The following is a 10,000-nucleotide window of genomic DNA, read 5'->3' as shown; positions in this document are numbered from 1 at the left end:
CCATCTCTGGGTACAATTATGACAAAGGCCCCTAACCTTAATGACCTCCTGAGACCAGGCAACCTTCTGAAAGGTACCCAGGATTTAGTGCACCTTCCTTAGGTACACTTATGACAAAGGCCTCTTGACCTTGATGGCCTCCTAAGACCAGGAAATCATCTGAAAGGTACCCAGAATGAAGTGCACCTTCCCTGCGACTTAGGGTTACTGTTGCACCTGCTACTTATGGTACCACCCACAGTGCCCGCACCCAAGGGAGGGCAGGGTGGCGAGGCCCGCGCGGCTTCCCTTCTGCCCAGCTGGAGGCCTGGTTTCGTCTCGTGCCTTTTGGAAGATGATCATGTTGGCCAAAAAATGTAAACGTAAGACCAGGCAATCTTCTGAAAGGTGCCCAGCTTTCAGTGCACCTTCCCTGGGTACACTTAGGACAAAGGCCCCTTGACCTTAAGGACTTCCTAAGACCAGGCAACCATCTGAAAGGTACCCAGGAGTAAGTGCACCATCTCTGGGTACACTTATGACAAAGGCCCCTGACCTTAATTACCTCCTAAGACCAGGAAACCATCTGAAAGGTACCGAGGATTCAGTGCACCATCTCTGGGTACACTTATGACAAAGGCCCCCTTGACCTTAAAGGCCTCAGCTCTCCCCCACACCTTAAGGCACAACTGCCATCATATCCTTGAGGCCCAAATCTAACCATAAGACCAGGAAACCCTCTCAAAGGTACCCAGCATTAAGTGCACCATCTCTGGGTACACTTATTACAAAGGCCCCCTGACCTTAAGGACCTCCTAGGACCAGGCAACCTTCTCAAAGGTACCCAGGATTCAGTGCACCTTCCCTGGGTACAGTTTCACAGAGGGTCCGCTGGTTCCCAGACTTCCCTTTGACTTAGGGTTATGGTTTCAGCTGGTACTTAGGGTTATGGTTGCAGCTGGCACTTATGGTTACGGTTGCAGCTGCTACTTAGGTTTATGGAAAGACAGTTAGCCAAAGGTACCAAGGATTAGATGCACCTTCCCTGGGTACAGTTTCATGGAGGGTCTGTTGCAACCCTAGGTGAATCTACCGGTCGGCCCTGGTAACCCTAGCCGGCTTTTGGTGCACCTTCCCTGGGTACGGTTTCACGGAAGGTCCGCTGGTTCCCGGACTTCCCTTTGACTTATGGTTACGCTTGCAGCTGGCACTTAGGGTTATGGTTGCAGCTGCTACTTACGGTTATGGAAAGACAGTTAGCCAAGGGTACCCAGGATTAGATGCACCTTCCCTGGGTACGGTTTCACGGAAGGTCCGCTGGTTCCCGGACTCCCCTGTGAGTTATGGTTACGGTTGCAGCTGGCACTTAGGGTTATGGTTGCAGCTGCTACTTACGGTTATGGAAAGACAGTTAGCCAAGGGTACCCAGGATTAGATGCACCTTCCCTGGGTACAGTTTCATGGAGGGTCCGTTGCAACCCTAGGTGAATCTACCGGTCGGCCCCGGTAACCCTAGCCGGCTTTCGGTGCACCTTCCCTGGGTACAGTTTCACGAAGGGTCCGCTGGTTCCCGGACTTCCCTTTGACTTATGGTTATAGTTTCAGCTGGTACTTACGGTTATGGTTGCAGCTGGCACTTAGGGTTACGGTTGCAGCTGGCACTTATGGTTACGGTTGCAGCTGGCACTTATGGTTATGGAAAGACAATTAGCCAAGGGTACCTAGGATTTGATGCACCTTCCCTCGGTACAGTTTCATGGAGGGTCTGTTGCAACCCTAGGTGAATCTACCAGTCGGCCCTGGTAACCCTAGCCGGCTTTTGGTGCACCTTCCCTGGGTACGGTTTCACGGAAGGTCCGCTGGTTCCCGGACTCCCCTGTGACTTAAGGTTATGGTTTCAGCTGCCACTTAGGGTTACGCTTGCAGATGGCACTTAGGGTTATGCTTCCACCTGCTACTTATGGTTATGCTTCCACCTGCTACTTAAGGTTATGTTTCCACCTGCTACTTACGGTTATGGAAGGACAGTTGGCCAAGGCTACCGAGGATTAGATGCACCTTCCCACGGTACAGTTTCATGGAGGGTCTGTTGCAACCCTAGGTGAATCTACCGGTCGGCCCTGGTAACCCTAGCCGGCTTTTGGTGCACCTTCCCTGGGTACGGTTTCACGGAAGGTCCGCTGGTTCCCGGACTCCCCTGTGACTTAAGGTTATGGTTTCAGCTGCCACTTAGGGTTACGCTTGCAGATGGCACTTAGGGTTATGCTTCCACCTGCTACTTATGGTTATGCTTCCACCTTCTACTTAAGGTTATGCTTCCACCTGCTACTTACGGTTATGGAAGGACAGTTGGCCAAGGCTACCGAGGATTAGATGCACCTTTCCTCGGTACAGTTTCACCGATGGTCCGCTTGAACCCTAGGTGAATCTACCGGTCGGCCCCGGTAACCCTAGCCGGCTTTTGGTCCACCTTCCCTGGCTACACTTATGGCCCAAATCTGACCTCCTACGACCAGGGAACCGTCTGAAAGGTACCCAGCATTAAGTGCACCTTCCCTGCGACTTAGGGTTACGGTTGCACCTGCTACTTAGGGTTATGGTTGCACCTGCTACTTTAGGTTATGACAGTCGGCCCAGGGGAAAGGGCCCTTCGGGCCCAAGACAGTCGGCCCAGGGGAAAGGGCCCTTCGGGCCCAAGACAGTCAGCCAGGGGAAAGGGCCCTTCGGGCCCAAGACAGTCGGCCAGGGGAAAGGGCCCTTCGGGCCCAAGACAGTCCGCCCAGGACGGGCCCTCCGGTACCAGGATCCTGATCTCCATGTTAGCCTTGTGGCCCGAGACTTCAGCCCCCTCCCGACCGCTGCCACCCCCGACTACCCACCCCCCTGAGGTTTAATCCCTTTAAGCTCCGCAAGATGGAACTCCGGACATCTGGTCAACCGTTTGCAAGTTTGGCCATCTGGTCAACTATTTGACCGGAAGTCCTATATCATATTATGGCTTCCCTTAGGCAGAACACCTATGGATCAAGTGTAGTGAAGTTGCAGCTTCTACTTATGGTTACTGTTGCAGCTGCTACTTATGGTTATGGAAAGGGGCCCTCCGGGCCCAAGGCAGTTGGCCCAGGGGAAAGGGCCCTTCGGGCCCAAGACAGTTGCCCCAGGCGGCCCTCCGGGCCCAGGATCATGATCTCCATGGGAGCCTTGTGGCCCGAGACTTCAGCCCCCTCCCGACCGCCGCCACCCCCGACCACCCACCCCCCTGAGGTTTATTCCCTTTAAGCTCCGCAAGATGGAACTCTGGCCATCTGGTCAACTATTTGGAGGTTTGGCCATCTGGTCAACCTTTTGTAAAATGCAGGCATCTTGTCAACTATTTAAGTCATAATATAGATTTTTGCGTTTTGCGTCTGTTTCCGAGCGTTACTACGCATTTCTTAAAGGTAACCCTAGGCCAGATTTTATAGTATCTATGATATAGGCCAGTTGTCCTATATCATATTACAGATAACCTAAATCAGAACATCTATGGATCCAGTGTAGTGAAGGTAGTCAAACTATAACTAATAATAGTGATTTAGTTCCTTGTCCTAGGGTGACACCAGGTGGTCAAACGGTGGTACTACGGCCACTAACCTAGAAAAGTAGGGCTTACGGCCAGAATTATGGGTATTGTGGCCAGGTGCGGTAGGGACGACGTAATATATAGCTAAGGTTAGTGCCGGGGCACTAATTAGGGTTAGGGTTAGGGTTAGGGTTAGGGTTAGGGTTAGGGGTTAGGGTTAGGGTTAGGGTTAGGGTTAGGGTTAGGGTTAGGAGCCTGCCCAGATTGCCTATAATTTTTTCCGCGTTTCGTAAAAAAAATGTATGGGACTGGTTTTTTTCCTGGCCTGTATTTAGTTTTATGGCCTGAATTTAGGAAACCTGTTCTTGTCAATGGGAAAATCCCATACGTTCAAAAAGCCAAGATGCCTATAATTTATTAGAATGACGTAATCACTATTACGTAGTAACTGCTTTTGTACTGCAGGTGGCAGTATTTATTTTTTAAAAATATATTCCGTATTGCCTAAGTCTCATTGTCTCTGGCTTATCTCAGACATTTATATTACGGCTTCTATAATTCAGTAGTAAGGTTTGCAGTAGCTTAACATAGGCTATGCGGAGAGGAGAGGGCCCTTCGGGCCCAAGACAGTCCGGCCAACTTAGGACAAAGGCCCCCTGACCTTAAGGCCCCACGTACACTCAGGCTGACCCAGCTTTCAGTGCACCTTCCCCGGCTACACTTAGGACAAAGGGCCCCCTGACCTTAAGGCCCACATGCAGTCAGGCTGACCCAGCTTTAAGTGCACCCTCCCTGGCTACACTTTGGACAAAGGGCCCCCTGACCTTAAGGCCCACATACGGTCAGGCTGACCTAGCTTTAAGTGCACCTTCCCCGGCTACAAAAGGTACCTAGCCACTGCCAACCACTCGGCCAACAGGGCCCTTCGGGCCCGGGAGGATCAGCCCTGCAGGATCTTCGGAGAGGGGTCTGCGGGTAGGGCCCTTCGGGCCCAAAACAGTCCGGCCAACAGGGCCCTTCGGGCCCAGGAGGATGAGCCCTATGGGCTCTATCTAGAGGGCCCTTCGGGCCCAAGACACTCGCCCAAGACAGTCCGCAAGCTGGGCCCGAAGGGCCCGGGACGATGAGCCCGCAGGGCTCTTCGGAGAGGGCCCTTCGGGCCCAAGACAGCCGGCCAACTTAGGACAATGGGCCCCCGACCTTAAGGCCCACATGCAGTCAGGCTGACCCAGCTTTAAGTGCACCTTCCCCGGCTACACTTTGGACAAAGGGCCCCTAAACTTAAGGCCCACATACGGTCAGGATGACAAAGGCTCCCTGACCTTAACAAGCTCATGTCTCATAAACCTTATGGCACAATTCCAATCATACCCCTGAGGCCCACATCTAAGACCAGGGTTCCCTGGGTACACTTATGACCTTAAGGCCCACATACAGTCAAGCTGACCCAGCTTTAAGTGCACCTTCCCTGGCTACACTTAGGACAAAGGGCCCCTAACCTTAAGGCCCACATGCAGTCAGGCTGACCCAGCTTTAAGTGCACCTTGCCTGGCTACACTTAGGACAAAGGGTCCCTAACCTTTAGCCCAACATACAGTCAAGCTGACCCAGCTTTAAGTGCACCTTCCCCGGCTACACTTAGGACAAAGGGCCCCTAACCTTAAGGCCCACATGCAGTCAGGCTGACCCAGCTTTAAGTGCACCTTGCCTGGCTACACTTAGGACAAAGGGTCCCTAACCTTAAGCTCAACATACAGTCAAGCTGACTCAGCTTTAAGTGCACCTTCCCCGGCTACACTGCGGACAAAGGGCCCCTAACCTTAAGGCCCACATACAGTCAGGCTGACAAAGGCCCCCTGACCTTAACAAGCTCATGTCTCATAAACCTTATGGCACCATTCCAATCATACCCCTGAGGCCCACATCTAAGACCAGGATTCCCTGGGTACATTTATGACCTAAATCTGACCTCCTACGACCAGGGAACCGTCTGAAAGGTACCCAGCATTAAGTGCACCTTCCCTGTGACTTAGGGTTACGGTTGCACCTGCTACTTAGGGTTATGGAAGGACAGTTGGCCAAGGCTACCCAGGATTTGATGCACCTTCCCTGGGTACAGTTTCACCGATGGTCCGCTTGAACCCTAGGTCAATCTACCGGTCGGCCCCGGTAACCCTAGCCGGCTTTCTGTGCACCTTCCCTGGGTACGGTTTCACCGAGGGCCCGCTGGTTCCCAAACTCCCCTGTGACTTAGGGTTATGCTTCCACCTGCTACTTAGGGTTATGCTTCCACCTGCTACTTAGGGTTATGGAAAGACAGTTGGCCCAGGCTACCCAGGATTTGATGCACCTTCCCAGGGTACAGTTTCACCGATGGTCCGCTTGAACCCTAGGTCAATCTACCAGTCGGCCCCGGTAACCCTAGCCGGCTTTCGGTGCACCTTCCCTGGGTACGGTTTCACCAAGGGCCCGCTGGTTCCCAGACTCCCCTGTGACTTAGGGTTATGCTTCCACCTGCTACTTAGGGTTATGCTTCCACCTGCTACTTAGGGTTATGGAAGGACAGTTGGCCAAGGCTACCCAGGATTTGATGCACCTTCCCTGGGTACAGTTTCACCGAGGGCCCGCTGGTTCCTGGACTGCCCTGGGACTTAGGGTTATGGTTTCAGCTGGCACTTATGGTTACGCTTGCAGCTGGCACTTTGGGTTATGCTTGCACCTGCTACTTAGGGTTATGGTTGCAGCTGCTACTTAGGGTTATGGAAAGGGGCCCTTTGGGCCCAAGACAGTTGGCCAAGGGGAAATGGCAAACCTCTGTAGTTATGAAGTTACTGCTGAAAGCAAGACTCAGCTATGATACAGTGCACCTTCGCTGGGTACACTTGTGACAAAGGCCCCCCTGACCTTAAAGGCCTCAGTTCTCCCCCACACCTGAAGGCACAACTGCCATCATAACCATAAGGCCCAAATCTAACCATTAGGCCAGGAAACCTTATGAAAGCTACCCAGGAGTAAGTGCACCATCTCTAGGTACACTTATGACAAAGGCCCGCTGACCTTAATGACCTCCTAAGACCAGGTAACCATCTGAATGGTACCCAGGATTCAATGCACCTTCCCTGGGTACAGTTTCACCGAGGGTCCGCTGGTTCCCGGACTTCCCTGTGACTTATGGTTATGCTTCCAGCTGGCACTTAGGGTTACGCTTGCAGATGGCACTTAGGGTTATGCTTCCACCTGCTACTTAGGGTTATGCTTCCACCAGCTACTTAGGGTTATGCTTCCACCTGCTACTTAGGGTTATGCTTCCACCTGCTACTTACGGTTATGCTTCCACCTGCTACTTACGGTTATGCTTCCACCAGCTACTTATGGTTATGCTTCCAACTGCTACTTATGGTTATGCTTCCACCAGCTACTTAGGGTTATGCTTCCACCTGCTACTTAAGGTTATGCTTCCACCAGCTACTTAGGGTTATGCTTCCACCTGCTACTTAGGGTTATGGAAGGACAGTTGGCCCAGGCTACCCAGGGTTAGATGCACCTTCCCTGGGTACAGTTTCACCAATGGTCCGCTTGAACCCTAGGTCAATCTACCGGTCGGCCCCGGTAACCCTAGCCGGCTTTTGGTGCACCTTCCCTGGGTACGGTTTCACGGAAGGTCCGCTGGTTCCCGGACTCCCCTGTGACTTAAGGTTATGGTTTCAGCTGCCACTTAGGGTTACGCTTGCAGATGGCACTTAGGGTTATGCTTCCACCTGCTACTTAGGGTTATGCTTCCACCAGCTACTTAGGGTTATGCTTCCACCTGCTACTTAGGGTTATGCTTCCACCTGCTACTTACGGTTATGCTTCCACCTGCTACTTACGGTTATGCTTCCACCAGCTACTTATGGTTATGCTTCCAACTGCTACTTATGGTTATGCTTCCACCAGCTACTTAGGGTTATGCTTCCACCTGCTACTTAAGGTTATGCTTCCACCAGCTACTTAGGGTTATGCTTCCACCTGCTACTTAGGGTTATGGAAGGACAGTTGGCCCAGGCTACCCAGGGTTAGATGCACCTTCCCTGGGTACAGTTTCACCAATGGTCCGCTTGAACCCTAGGTCAATCTACCGGTCGGCCCCGGTAACCCTAGCCGGCTTTTGGTGCACCTTCCCTGGGTACGGTTTCACGGAAGGTCCGCTGGTTCCCGGACTCCCCTGTGACTTAAGGTTATGGTTTCAGCTGCCACTTAGGGTTACGCTTGCAGATGGCACTTAGGGTTATGCTTCCACCTGCTACTTATGGTTATGCTTCCACCTGCTACTTAAGGTTATGCTTCCACCTGCTACTTACGGTTATGGAAGGACAGTTGGCCCAGGCTACCCAGGGTTAGATGCACCTTCCCTCGGTACAGTTTCACCGATGGTCCGCTTGAACCCTAGGTCAATCTACCGGTCGGCCCCGGTAACCCTAGCCGGCTTTTGGTCCACCTTCCCTGGGTACGGTTTCACGGAAGGTCCGCTGGTTCCCGGACTCCCCTGTGACTTAAGGTTATGGTTTCAGCTGCCACTTAGGGTTACGCTTGCAGATGGCACTTAGGGTTATGCTTCCACCTGCTACTTATGGTTATGCTTCCACCTGCTACTTAAGGTTATGCTTCCACCTGCTACTTACGGTTATGGAAGGACAGTTGGCCAAGGCTACCGAGGATTAGATGCACCTTCCCTCGGTACAGTTTCACCGATGGTCCGCTTGAACCCTAGGTCAATCTACCGGTCGGCCCCGGTAACCCTAGCCGGCTTTTGGTCCACCTTCCCTGGCTACACTTATGGCCCAAATCTGACCTCCTACGACCAGGGAACCGTCTGAAAGGTACCCAGCATTAAGTGCACCTTCCCTGCGACTTAGGGTTACGGTTGCACCTGCTACTTTAGGTTATGACAGTCGGCCCAGGGGAAAGGGCCCTTCGGGCCCAAGACAGTCGGCCCAGGGGAAAGGGCCCTTCGGGCCCAAGACAGTCAGCCAGGGGAAAGGGCCCTTCGGGCCCAAGACAGTCGGCCAGGGGAAAGGGCCCTTCGGGCCCAAGACAGTCGGCCAGGGGAAAGGGCCCTTCGGGCCCAAGACAGTCCGCCCAGGACGGGCCCTCCGGTACCAGGATCCTGATCTCCATGTTAGCCTTGTGGCCCGAGACTTCAGCCCCCTCCCGACCGCTGCCACCCCCGACTACCCACCCCCCTGAGGTTTAATCCCTTTAAGCTCCGCAAGATGGAACTCCGGCCATCTGGTCAACCATTTGCAAGTTTGGCCATCTGGTCAACTATTTGACCGGAAGTCCTATATCATATTATGGCTTCCCTTAGGCAGAACACCTATGGATCAAGTGTAGTGAAGTTGCAGCTTCTACTTATGGTTACTGTTGCAGCTGCTACTTATGGTTATGGAAAGGGGCCCTCCGGGCCCAAGGCAGTTGGCCCAGGGGAAAGGGCCCTTCGGGCCCAAGACAGTTGCCCCAGGCGGCCCTCCGGGCCCAGGATCATGATCTCCATGGGAGCCTTGTGGCCCGAGACTTCAGCCCCCTCCCGACCGCCGCCACCCCCGACCACCCACCCCCCTGAGGTTTATTCCCTTTAAGCTCCGCAAGATGGAACTCTGGCCATCTGGTCAACTATTTGGAGGTTTGGCCATCTGGTCAACCTTTTGTAAAATGCAGGCATCTTGTCAACTATTTAAGTCATAATATAGATTTTTGCGTTTTGCGTCTGTTTCCGAGCGTTACTACGCATTTCTTAAAGGTAACCCTAGGCCAGATTTTATAGTATCTATGATATAGGCCAGTTGTCCTATATCATATTACAGATAACCTAAATCAGAACATCTATGGATCCAGTGTAGTGAAGGTAGTCAAACTATAACTAATAATAGTGATTTAGTTCCTTGTCCTAGGGTGACACCAGGTGGTCAAACGGTGGTACTACGGCCACTAACCTAGAAAAGTAGGGCTTACGGCCAGAATTATGGGTATTGTGGCCAGGTGCGGTAGGGACGACGTAATATATAGCTAAGGTTAGTGCCGGGGCACTAATTAGGTTAGGGTTAGGGTTAGGGTTAGGGTTAGGGTTAGGGTTAGGGTTAGGAGCCTGCCCAGAATGCCTATAATTTTTTCCGCGTTTCGTAAAAAAAATGTATGGGACTGGTTTTTTTCCTGGCCTGTATTTAGTTTTATGGCCTGAATTTAGGAAACCTGTTCTCGTCAATGGGAAAATCCCATACGTTCAAAAAGCCAAGATGCCTATAATTTATTAGAATGACGTAATCACTATTACGTAGTATCTGCTTTTGTACTGCAGGTGGCAGTATTTATTTTTTAAAAATATATTCCGTATTGCCTAAGTCTCATTATCTCAGGCTTATCTCAGACATTTATATTACGGCTTCTATAATTCAGTAGTAAGGTTTGCAGTAGCTTAACATA

This window comes from Paramormyrops kingsleyae, unplaced genomic scaffold, assembly GCF_048594095.1.
Source record: "Paramormyrops kingsleyae isolate MSU_618 unplaced genomic scaffold, PKINGS_0.4 ups278, whole genome shotgun sequence".
NCBI classification, from domain to species: Eukaryota; Metazoa; Chordata; class Actinopteri; order Osteoglossiformes; family Mormyridae; genus Paramormyrops; species Paramormyrops kingsleyae.
This window is presented reverse-complemented; position numbering follows the sequence as displayed.